The sequence below is a fragment of the Bombyx mori genome, chromosome 24 (genome assembly GCF_030269925.1).
Source record: "Bombyx mori chromosome 24, ASM3026992v2".
Lineage (NCBI taxonomy): Eukaryota > Metazoa > Arthropoda > Insecta > Lepidoptera > Bombycidae > Bombyx > Bombyx mori.
Genome location: NC_085130.1, coordinates 9,956,438 through 9,969,127, shown reverse-complemented (window position 1 = coordinate 9,969,127; position 12,690 = coordinate 9,956,438). Strand labels below are relative to the sequence as shown.

General features: G+C 39.7%; 1 protein-coding gene across 2 annotated transcripts in view; it reads left to right on the top strand.

Annotated features, from left to right (window-relative positions):
• The first annotated feature begins 3,336 nt into the window (after positions 1-3,336).
• The window catches only part of LOC101736444 (protein slit), a 141,035-nt gene continuing 131,681 nt past the window's right edge, over positions 3,337-12,690 (top strand). Inside the window, exon 1 of one of the 2 annotated variants that reach the window (XM_038019690.2) lies at positions 3,337-3,500. The gene's annotated coding sequence lies outside the window, so the exon portion shown is untranslated. The remainder of the gene's footprint in view (positions 3,501-12,690) is intronic. The other variant, XM_038019689.2, reaches the window with a different exon arrangement.

Here is a 12,690-nt window from a genome sequence, read left to right as displayed (position 1 = left end):
CCGAGCATTGAGGCCTCTATTGTACCTATAGCAATCTGTAAACTTTCTTTAGAACTATATTGTATGAATTATCTTTAGAACTTATTTATTTTGAACTATATGTATTATTTTTTTTGTATTTCGCGACTTGAAGTTTTTTGTTTTTTATATAGCCTAGATAGGTCACGATAGGACGAGCTCACGGCTCACCTGGTGTTAAGTTGTTACTGGAGCCCATATACATCTCCAACTTAAATGCCGCCATCCACCTTGAGACATGAGTTATAAGGCCTCAGTCTTAACAGTACAACGGCTGCCCCACCCTTCAAACCGCCGGTCATTGTTCTCTTCGAACCCGTCGCTTGCGACGAAGGACTCAACGAGTAAATTAACCCACAGACAACCGAAACGCATTACTGCTTCACGGCAGAAATAGGCGGGGTGGTGGTCTGCGGAGGGACTTCGGTTTCCTCTGTATTTTGTACCGTATGTTCCATGGGGAGTGCTCTGAGGAATTGTTCGAGATGATACCGTCATCTCGTTTTTACCATCGCACCGCCCGCCACCGGAGTAGAGTTCATCCATACTACCTGGAGCCGCTGCGGTCATCCAAAGTGCGTTTCCAGAGATCTTTTTTGCCACGTACCATCCGGCTATGGAATGAGCTCCCCTCCACGGTGTTTCCCGAGCGCTATGACATGTCCTTCTTGAAACGAGGCTTGTGGAGAGTATTAAGCGGTAGGCAGCGGCTTGGCTCTGCTCCTGGCATTGCTGAAGTCCATGGGCGACGGTAACCACTCACCATCAGGTGGGCCGTATGCTCGTCTGCCTACAAGGGCAATAAAAATAAAATAAAAACCTACCCGTGCGGTACAAGACTTCCTACCACCAGTGAATACGTAATATATTTCAATAAAATTGATGGGTTGACAATAGAAAAAGCTAGATTAAGCCCTAGTAGTTGTAATTTCGTTTTTTCATAATTTAAGTTTAACAATTCCAACTTTTTTCAATTGCGCTAAACGTATAGATGAACTTACGGCCTCTCTGATGTTAAGTCGTGATTATCGCCGCCCACCTTGACACAGACGGATCTTTCAAGACCTCTTCCACTAGACGGGTATTGGAAGTAATCGTCAAATTCTGACGACTACTCAATAAAGCTTTTGAGAAGAAGGTATATATTTCCTGTCTGCCCTACAACAAGCTGTCGTGAAGATCGATATAACTAGTTTATTAGCCGGCTTGCCGTGTCCCTGTGTGCGTATTCCCTTACGTGTAAAATGACGCCCTGTGAAAGCTTCGGCCGGGTGTGTGTGAATACAGGTATTGTCCGGTGTTGTAGGTTATAAAAAATCCCAGGATTCATTGGAATTTCGATATTTGAAAGATAAAATGATAAATAGTCAAAGATCGGGCCAGCTTTGTCGTTGATTTTATGACCGGATCAGATATGGTATTTTTGTGCCTATGTCTTGTGCGAAAAATACAGAGGCCATTTAAATGTGGCTTTGGAACTTCGCAGCGTATGGCCATGGTAGGTCAGTTAGGTAGATTGACCAAATCAGGCCTGTAACGGCACGCAATGGACTGTTCAGATCAGGGTTGCTACGGATCGGCCTGCACATGAGCACCAGATGCGCAGTGGGCAGGAGGAGTAGTGCTGGATTATGAAACTCGCCACTGATCAGATCATGGATACGACCACTCTGCCAAGAGGCCGACGGTTTAACGGCCGTCTGGTGTAGTGGTAAGTTACATGGTCACTACACAAGGGGGTCGCGGGTTCGAATCCCGCCAAGGGAAGATATTTGTATGATAAATATAAATGGATTAATATAATAATATAATAAAAATCTTACATTTATTTCCGTTATCTGGTACCTGTAACACAAGTTCTTTACGAACTTAGCACGGGACCAGTTAACGTGGCGTGACTGTTAGTAAATATTTATTTATATTTAAAAAAAAAAAAGAGTGTACAGGATTGCTTTAGCTATGCTCCTGGTTTTGTCGATGTCCCTGGATAATAGTGACAACCAACCGTAATTTGAGCTGCATTCGATAACGAAACGAGAATAGTAGGTTACATACTAACAGAGCTTTGGGAGTAGCTTTATGCTTCCGGCAATATCAACCCTGAATCTTACAAGACTGTTTTTCCTCAATTACAGTATATTCATTCAATTCAAGCGCCGATTGCTCGTTGACTAATGACTAGTGGCAATTGTTAATGACATGATAATTAGAATTTGATTACAAAACAGTTTTATTCATCAATCAGGTTTTTTGTCACAGATTTAATTATAGGAACTACCTCAAATTACTATTCAAGTATTTCCTTTGTTATTTTAAGTCTTAGATGTGGTCATAACCTTAGAAATTAGTTTATACGGATAAGTCTAATAGTAGCACTTGTGACCGAGAAAATTAATAATGGAAGGTTTTCATGGTACGGGCGTGAAATTGCATAAGCGAAGTAAGGATGATTATGTGACCAAAAAGACCTTGGATGTGAAAAGAGACGGTAATGCGAGAAGGCTACATCCTAAAAGGTCTTGGATAGGCTGTGTGAACGAGGGTGAGTTAAGGGTGTGATGCAGAGTTGGCGTATGATAAGCCTGAATAAGTTATAGGAATAGCACATGCTGCACCGCCTTTTCATAGTGAAGAAGAAGATTGGTTCAAAAGCGTCAGTTTTGATTTGGACTTACAGAAATCAACACATCCCTCCCTTTGAAACACGATATCGAAGCCCGATTGTATGACTTTCCATCTCTTCGACCACGTCATGACCAGTAATAGATTTATTAGATTATGTGGTAATATCGTGTACGATCTCTCAGGTTTAGCCTATGAGCTCACCTACCCGTCCAGGCTTAGCCGGAATAGCGAGAATAAAACCACATTCTTGGTGAATAGCTGCCTAAATATAATTGTGAATATGTTAACAATTGACTCCATCGCGTCGTTGTCGGTTCCAATACCAGAGGAGAAAGGCTAAAGATTGCATGGACTTGACCTTCCCAAGCGTAAAAAGTTAACATCAAGCACCAGGCGGCGGTGAAATGTCCCGACTTCTGCCAAGAATGCAGATAGGGCTAATATACTACCAGCCCCAAGGACTTAAATACCTTTGAAATAAGTGGAATCGCCAGCCCGCAATGACCAGCTTGTCGTTTTAATACCAACAATGTTAATGTGAATACATATTAACAATACCAGTTGCCTCGCAGTTTTCATTTCCGAGTTTGACGTCCATTGAAAATAGGGAGACTGTTTGGGGAATTTGAAAATTCTAGTCTCACAACACTTGCCCAAATAGCGCGGGGCAAAACAGAATTCTTCGGTCAGGTCACATCAGTACGCGTTATTCCGTTGCATTGAGAGCACGTCGTTTCGATCGTGATTGTTGATCATTAAAATTGTTCGTACAAAACATTCGCTTCGGTCGTGTGTTATTTGTGTACTGTGCATAATAAATATTCGCAGTGTATCATTTCAAATAGTTCATCCTGAAGGTAAGTTACGTATTGTATTACTACGACCAGGTCGACAATAATATACTATTCTTCACACCTGTGTGTTTTCACTTAAAAACGTATTTAACATTGTCTATTTTTGTTTATTTAAACCATTTTCTACGTGAACTCTTGATGTATGTTATGTTTTAAGCGTTCAAAAGACAATGGATTCTGTAATTTTGTAAGCATTCGTAGTGAAGGGCGCGTGTAGCCCGCATAATCCGGTATATAACTCGCTTTTGTAGTCATATAACTACTGGCGGTTATAACATTACCAAACATACCTTTATTAACAATAGGGAACGCAGTTTGCACGCTATTTCGATTACTTTCCTGGAACACGATAATCTTCTTTTTTTTCACCTTATCCCACTAACTGGGGTCGGCACAGCAAATTTTTCTTTTCTATCATCCGTCAGCTCAACACTCACTCCTCTCTCTCTGATATCGTCATTCACACACTCCACCCATGTCTTCTTCGGTCGACCTCTTCCCCCTTTACTTAACATCAGGTGGGCCGAGAGCTCGTCCACCTGACTGAGCAGTAAAAAAAATCTCCCTGCTTTTATTAGCCAATCTAATGAACGATTAAAAAATCATTATCATTTGTTCGAGGTTTTTAGCCGGTTAGTAGGCATACCTAAGTCGTCGTGGCCTAAGGGATAAGACGTCCGGTGCCTATGTAGCGATGCATCGGTGTTCGAATCCCGCAGGCTGGTACCAATTTTTCTAATGTAATACGTACTTAACAAATTTTCACGATTGACTTCCACGGTGAAGGAATAACATCGTGTGATAAAAATCAAATCCGCAAAATTATAATTTGCGTAATTACTGGTGGTAGGATCTCTTGTGAGTCCGCGCGGGTAGGTACCACCACCCTGCCTATTTCTGCCGTGAAGCAGTAATGCGTTTCGGTTTGAAGGGCGGGGTAGCCGTTGTAACTATACTTGAGACCTTAGAACTTATATCTCAAGGTGGGTGGCGGCACTTACGTTGTAGATGTCTATGGGCTCCGGCTAACCGCTTAACACCAGGTCGGCTGTGAGCTCGTCCACCCGACTGAGCAATGAAAATAAATCTCGCTGCTTTTATTAGCCAATCTAATGAACGATTAAAAAATCATTATCATTTGTTCGAGATTTTTAGCAGGTTATTAGGCGTATCTAATATATCTAATTATAGTTTGATCATCGCTCATTGACACGTTAGAAAAATGTCCTGAAATCTTCGACAATTACGCTCGAAGTTTTAGTTGTATAGATACATAGATACTGAACGAGCTAATAAAATTGTTTTAAAAAGCACAAAGGGCAGTCTTTTCGGCTAAAAAGATCTCTTCCAGACCGATAGAGCGAAAATAAGAACCGAGCGAGAGAGAGCTTAGTTGACTTGGCTTGAAGTTATTATATTATACTAGTGGTGGCCCAGTAGTCGAAACTCGACTATATTTTTTATTTTAAATTATAAGTTTGAACATTATTATGGTTCTATTGTCAAAGACTTTACTTCTATAATCACAGATTTCGCTAAGGCTATTGTACTATAGACAAATAAAGAAAAACAATATTGATATATTCTCAACTTGACCATAGACTTTAACAATAAACAAAATAGTAGGTATCTGTGTGCGTATTAAATACATGGTTGTATGTGTAATGTTTTCTCTATTGGTTTAATGTATTATTATGAATTATTTAAAAAAAAAAAATTAGCATTATGCACTCCTTCTCTATATTCTCTATAAGTGTGGAAAATTTCACACTCCTCCATCCGCGCAATTTTCGTAAAAAGAGGTACAAAGTTTTTGCTTCACGTATTAATATATAGATTACTAGCGACCCGCCTTCGCTTCGCTTCGAGAACTGTCATTTATTATTGATCTTATTGAATGATCTTTTATACAAATCTGGTACTGACAGTAACAAACACAATAATAAAAGAACTTAACAAAGCAATACATCTAAACTTTCCTCTTCTTATGTTTTGGCGATAATGACAATAATGAAATTTAAACAAAATATGCTGTTACGGGCTTTTTTCTAGGACTATTTAAGATAAACATTTCCATTTTACATTATTACTGGTGGTAGGACCTCTTGTGAGTCCGCGTGGGTACGTACACCACCCTGCCTATTTCTGCCGTGAAGCAGTAATGCGTTTCGGTTTGAAGGGCGGGGCAGCCGTTGTAACTATACTGAAACCTTAGACCTCATACCTCAAGGTGGGTAGCGCATTTACGTTGTAGATGTCTATGGGCTCTAGTAACCACTTAACACCAGGTGGGCTGTGAGCTCGTCCACCCATCTAAGCAATAAAAAAAAGACGACCACTCCGCCAGGAGTGTACGACTGAGCAGAAAAAAAATTCGAATATAGCCACCGGTAATCGAACCGCGAATTGATTTGTAAGTTTTCCTACCATTCCTTCTCAAATATTAACCCTTCCCTCAAAAAAAAATGTATTGTTAAACGTGGGAATATCAATATTACGTTCGTTAATCAAACACGGATAACATATTTATTGATAACGCGTATATATTTTATCGTTTTTACAAGTTTCTGGCCGTGAAATTAATAATAACTAGAGGTCCCGCAGTAGTCGAAATTCGACTATAATTAATTGGAATTTGTACACTATTATGATTGTATTTTATACTTCTATAATCACAAATTTCGCCAAGGCTACACTACAAAAAAAAAAAAATAAAGACAAACAATATTTAATCTATTCTCAATTTGACTACAGACGTCAAGAACAAAAGTTTGACAATAAATAGTATGCATGCGTGTGTGCGTCAAATACATGATATGTAGTGTGTGGAGTGTTTTCTTTATTGATTTAATTTATCTTTTATGCATTATTTAAAAAAAAATATTTGCATTGTGTACTTCTTCTCTATATTCTCTATAAGTGTAGAAAATTTCATACTCCTCCGTCCGCGCAATTTTCGTAAAAAGGGATACAAAGTTTTTGCTTCACGTATTAATATATAGATAATAATAATAATAATTTATTTTTTTCTCTCTTAAAGGTATAGTACAAATACAAATGGAAATTAACCTTATAATTTATTTTGTAAGCCGACCTGAAGTTTGTACTAGGTTCAAAGACCTGTATTACTGATCTCCAGGCTCCCTCCTTCTTAAGATAGATTAGGTTAGGTTAAGCCGTGAACAATTGCTGGGGACCAGTGTTGAGAGATTATTTGGTGTTATCAGAGATATAAGTTCTAAGGTCTCAGTATAGTTACAACGGCTAGTTACCCGTCAAACCAAAACGCATTACTGCTTGACGGCAGAAACAGTCAGGGCGGTGGTACCTACCCGTGCGGACTCACAAGAGGTCCTACTACTACGTTATAGTGAGCCAACCTTAACATATAGACATAAGTTGTCCCGGACTTTTTTTTAGATCTTTTAAAGGGGAACAATTCTGTCATACATTATTTTAGCGAAACTTTAACCGTTTCTGCAGCGCACGCAGCGGAAGCTCTCAAAATGAAAAAAAACCTGAGTTTGAAACATTCTTTATTGGTGCTCCGCTTGTATTGGTCTTTGCGTGATGTTATATAGCCTATAGCCTTCGTCAATAAATGGGCTATCTAACACTGTAAGAATTTTTCAAATCGGCCCTGTAGCTCCTGAAATTAGTGCGTTCAAACAAACAAGTTCTTCAGCTTTATAATATTAGTACCTATAGAAGATTAAATCAAGCTAAGGAATGACTTCAACGATGCGAAATAGATTCGAGCAAACACACTCGTCTTCCAGTTGGAATTGTCTCCTGTGCTGTCTTTACAGGAGACAGTTTGTGATAAGAACTTGTCTCTCGAATTAAAAACATTATCAACGAAACCACTGACGTAGCTCTGTGGCGCCGGATCTTGTCAGTGGGTCGCGTTTCCGATCCGGTGGTAAATTTTGCGAAGCACGGCTCTTGCTAGGGTTCGTGTTAGCAACGTCGTCAGGTTTGAGCCCCGTGAGCTCACCAACTAGTTAAGGTTACGCTGAAACGATATCTCAAGACCATTTGCTTAGGTAGGAAAAAAAAGCTCTGTGGTACCGTTGTCAGAATTAGAAATTATTAGACCTGTCAAACAAATTGCTGACAACAGTGATCTCGCTCACCATTAGGTCTGTATGCTCACCCCGCACTCTCTCTAGGCAGAGACACCTCATATGAGGTTCGGCCTTCTGCCCAAAAAAAGGGTCGTAAGCTCATCTGCCAACTGTTGTTTTTATTTTATTTTTATTGCTGTTGTAATTAAAAAAAAACATTTTGGCTTTCCCTTCTTTTAGTAGCCTGACTGCTGTTCAGGCTTCACATTGATGGGTGAACTCACGGAGCTCAATCTGATGGATCCGTAAGGACGTGGAAATACCTATTACAATTGTAATTAACACAAAGCATGAAGTTTCTCGCCGGATGTTTTCAGTGGATCGCGATTAGTAGATGTAGTAGTAGACTCATGGTAGATTCAGCGAAGCACTGCTCTTGCTAGGGCCAGTGTTATAGCAAATTCTCTCAGATTGAACCCGTAAGCTCACCTTCCAAAGTCACTCACCACTGCACTCACCAGAGTAGCTTATATAGCCCCTTAGGCTACCACTAATAAGATAGGCAAAAAAACTTATAACATAATATAGTCAAGTACTCAATATTCTGGTTAATGTACCGAAAATAATATTGTACTTATGCGTACGTAAGTGTATTTACTTAGTATCCCAAAACCTTGAAACGATAATCCTATTACAGTAATGACCGAGCTCTCTCCCAAACTATACGCGGCTCACGGCATTGTCCGCTTTTAAGACCACCAAAATAGTCTCATAGTCAAGTCGCTTGTTTAGTTAATGCGAGCTTAAAGTGTTCATGCCTATATAAATTCGCTTTGAAGAACATTACAGAGTATATTGAACATATGTGTGCTTATTGCGAGTTTTTAACTTCTCGATCGCGTTAAAGTTAAATCAAATTTGTATGAAATTGGTACAGCGCTACTAGCGGCAAGCGAAGGGAAAATGTTCCAACTCTATACAAATTTGAATTAACTTTGACGCGATCGAGAACGTTAAAAAACTCGCATTAAACACACTGATATCTGGTAACGCACTGCTGATGGTCGTATTGGGTCTGGGTGACACAGACAAAGTTCTGTCGACTAAAAGGGCCATTGCCACATCTAGATCTGGAAGCGCATCGCCAGGAAGGCAATCCTCAAAAACATGGCAACTTAACGAAAACATCTGCGTATACATCGTTAGCGCAATCACGACCAGTCTGGCAAGATCGTCCGACTAAGAAGAAGAAAACATCTAGGCAGAAAGACTTTAATCTATTTGCAAGAAGTTGAAAAAGAGAGAAGAAATAGAGAGATACATTAATGGCTCTTAAACTGAACGAGACATTAATAACATTAATAGAAGAAGTCGTCGTGGCCTAAAGGATAAGACGTCCGGTGCATTCGTGCGTAGCGATGCAACGATGTTCGAATCCCGCAGGCGGGTACCAATTTTTCTAATGAACCACGTACTTAGCAAACGTTCACGATTGACTTCCACAGTGAAGGAATAGCAATTGCGTAATTACTGGTGGTAGGACGTCTTGTAAGTCCGCACGGGTAGGTACCACCATCCTGGCTATTTCAGCCGTGAAGCAGTAATGCGTTTCGGTTTGAAGGTTAAAAAGTGAGACCTTAGAACTCATGTCTCCAGGTGGATAGTAGCATTTACGTTATAGATGTCTATGGGCTCCAGTAACCATTTAACACCAGGTGGGCTGTGAGCTCGTCCACCTATCTAAGCAATAAAAAAAAGTCTTGTGAGTTCGCACGGGTAGGTACCACCACCCTGCTTATTTCTGCCGTGAAGTAGTAATGCTTTTCGGTTTTAAGGATGGGGCAGTCGTTGTACTGTTGAGAAACTGAGAGCTTAGAACTCATATCTCAAGGTGGGTGGCGGCATTTACGTTGTAGATGTCTGTGGGCTCCGGTAACCACTTAACATCAGACCGGCCGTGGGCTCGTCGTAAACAATAAGCAATAAATAAAAATAATAGTATACAGATAAGCGCGTTTAATTAAATAAACCCTACATGGAAGGTCTTTATTGGATACACCGACGTGATAATAATATGAACACGAAATTAATATGCAAAGTTATATCTACTACACAAAACTCTTAATGCATTGAGTTTGTCGCCGGATTTTCTCAGTGGGTCGTGATTCCAGTCCGGTGGTGGATTCTATGAAGAACTGCTCTTGGTAGTGTTAGCAAGTTTCTCAGGTTGAGCCCGTGAGCTCACCTACCCGTCTGCAAGAAGCTGAAATAGCTTATAGGTTAATAGGTAAGGAAAAAATCTTATTGCGGCTTTAAGCTGTAGTGAAGAAATTATTGTTGTCCAAGAGTGTAATGATCTCTGGAAACGCGTTAACTCATCATCTCTGCCCAACCTCAACTAAAATACAAGCGTAATTATATAAGCTTACATCGACAAAACAAACAATCCGATCAGACGCGACTCTAATTATACGGCTAGCGACTAGACGGAATAGAGATGGGATTGTGTCGATAGAAAATTATTTTTTAGTTTCATAAAGGAAATTTATTTATCAACTTGCGATAAGAGATTTTATACGCGTTCTAGTATGTTGTAAGTTTTTTTTTATTGCTTAGATGGGTCGACGTGCTCACAGCCCACCTAGTGTTAAGTGCCTATTAGAGCCCTTAGACATCTACAACGTAAATGCGCCACCCACCTTGAGATATAAGTTTCCATCTAAAAGTTTGCATGTGCCGTCTGTTCGCTAATTAGTTTTATCCGCTTCTTCTTCTTTAGTCAAAGATCTACCCATTTTCGTTTCATCCAAATTCTTTACAATCAATGACAGTCAAATATAATATTAAAATGTCTCTAACTTCAAATTGAGCCGTAGGCAGGATAAAAACTACATTTTATGGCTTAACCCTTCGACTGCCGTGAAGATCACCGGTGTCCTACGCGGCGCATTCAAGTAATTATGTCGATATCTATCTTCGTTCTTCTTACTAAGGCGCCGGAATATCTAGTAGACTCTTTGAAAGACGAATACGAAGATACTGAGAATGAATGTATTTCTAAGATACTGTAACGGACGTGACGTCAGCTGCCATGCCCTGCCGCCAGCCATGTCGCCAAGCCATGTTAACACGCCCCCTTCCGCCATTGCCACTAGCCAAAGCCAACGAAGGGGGGATAGTGTTAAAAAAAAAGCCATGCCGGCCATTTCTACCTGCTTTCTGCTTTCTCGCACAAATAAAAAAACTTGTCGTTGCGCTGCTGGTTTTTATTGTCACATCATTTGCAACAATACCTAAAAGTTTAAAACTGAAAATAACAAACAAAAGAAGGCAAAATTAGGCAATCCAGGCGCTTAGTAACAATACGACAGGATCTTTTTTCTTATTTTTTTTTTATTGCTTAGATGGGTGGACGAGCTCACAGCCCACCTCGTGTTAAGTGGTTACGGAGCCCATAGACATCTACGACGCAAATGCGCCACCCACCTTGAGGTATAAGCTCTAAGGACTCAAGTATAGTTACAACGGCTGCTTCAAACCGAAACGCATTACCGCTTCACGGCCGAAATAGCCAAGGTGGTGTATACCTACCCGTGTGGACTCACAAGAAGTCCTACCGCCAGTAATTACGCAATTTATAATTTTGCGGGTTTTGATTTTTATTACACGATGTTATTCCTTTACAGTGGAAGTCTATCGTGAACATTTGTTAAGTACGTATTTCATTAGAACAGTTGGTACCCGCCTGCGGGATTCGAACATAATTGCATCGCTAGATACAGATGCACCGGACGTCTTATCCTTTAGGCCATGACGACTTCAAAATCACTTCAGTGCGCCGCATAGGGCACAGGTGACCTACGTAGCAGTCAAAGGATTAACCTCACCCCTTTTTTGTTAATGTCTTGACACCAATTTTCATCATTCGAACACTCCACAGTTTCCGTGATCATTGTCGACTGGAGTAATAACGAAATTGAAAGTATAGAACCGACATTAAACTGTAAGATTAGTTTCAATTGCATTATGAAATGATGGAATCCCGGATATATGATCCGCGTGCCTTTAATAGCCTGGACATTGGACACTTTAATGCCGGACCACCTTACAGGGTAGCCATTTATTATTTACAGTACTGGAAAACCTTTATTTATGATATGAATAAAACCTTAATGACGCGAGAGACCACACTAATAATCGCGTAGGCGGTATACTCTATATATAGTTCAATAAGACCGGGCCAATATTTTATTAAGTTGAATACGTTCGATGGAACACATTTCGGACACAGCAGGACACGAATCAATTATCATAAAACAAAATGAGCAATTTGTATATAATACTAGCGATCCCTCTGTAGTCGAAATTCGACTATATTTCTTTATTATAATTTAATCTATTCTCAATTCGACAACAGACGCCAAGAACAAAAGTTTGACAATAAATAGTATGCATGCGTGTGTGCGTTAAATAAATGGTATGTAGTCTGTGTAATGTTTTCTTTATTGATTTAATGTATCTTTTATGCATAATTTAATAAAAAAATTAGCATTGTGCACTTCTTCTCTATATTCTCTATAAGTGTGGAAAATGTCATACTCCTCCGTCCGCGCAATTTTCGTAAAAGGGATACAAAGTTTTTGCTTCACGTATTAATATATAGATTATATTAATCTAAATATGTGTGTTTTTTTCTGTGGCCCACAATGAGTGAGAGAGCTCACGGACTTTTTGGCGGGAACGCGAGGAGTGAAGCTGTGTGATTTGTTTTACTTTGTCTATTTAGTGTTTCTTCATGTTTAAATGTGTAATAACGGTGGTTTATTAACTCTTTAATATCTGTGAAAGTGCACAAATGTGGGAAAATGAAACAGAGCCGCTGGATGTAATTTCCCGGGAACCTCCAAAAAGTCCACTAAAAAAGTCTCAGTAAATGACCACACCAATTTACTGAGGTTATATTTCATACCATATCATCTCATTTCACTTCATATTATAATTTTTCATAAAAATAAGAATATTTATTAAAATAAGACTTGCCCTAAAGGTCTTAGTTACCAGGTCATAAAATCCCTAAAAAAAAAGAGCAAGCTCACGGTCTACCTGATGTTAAGCGGATACCGGAT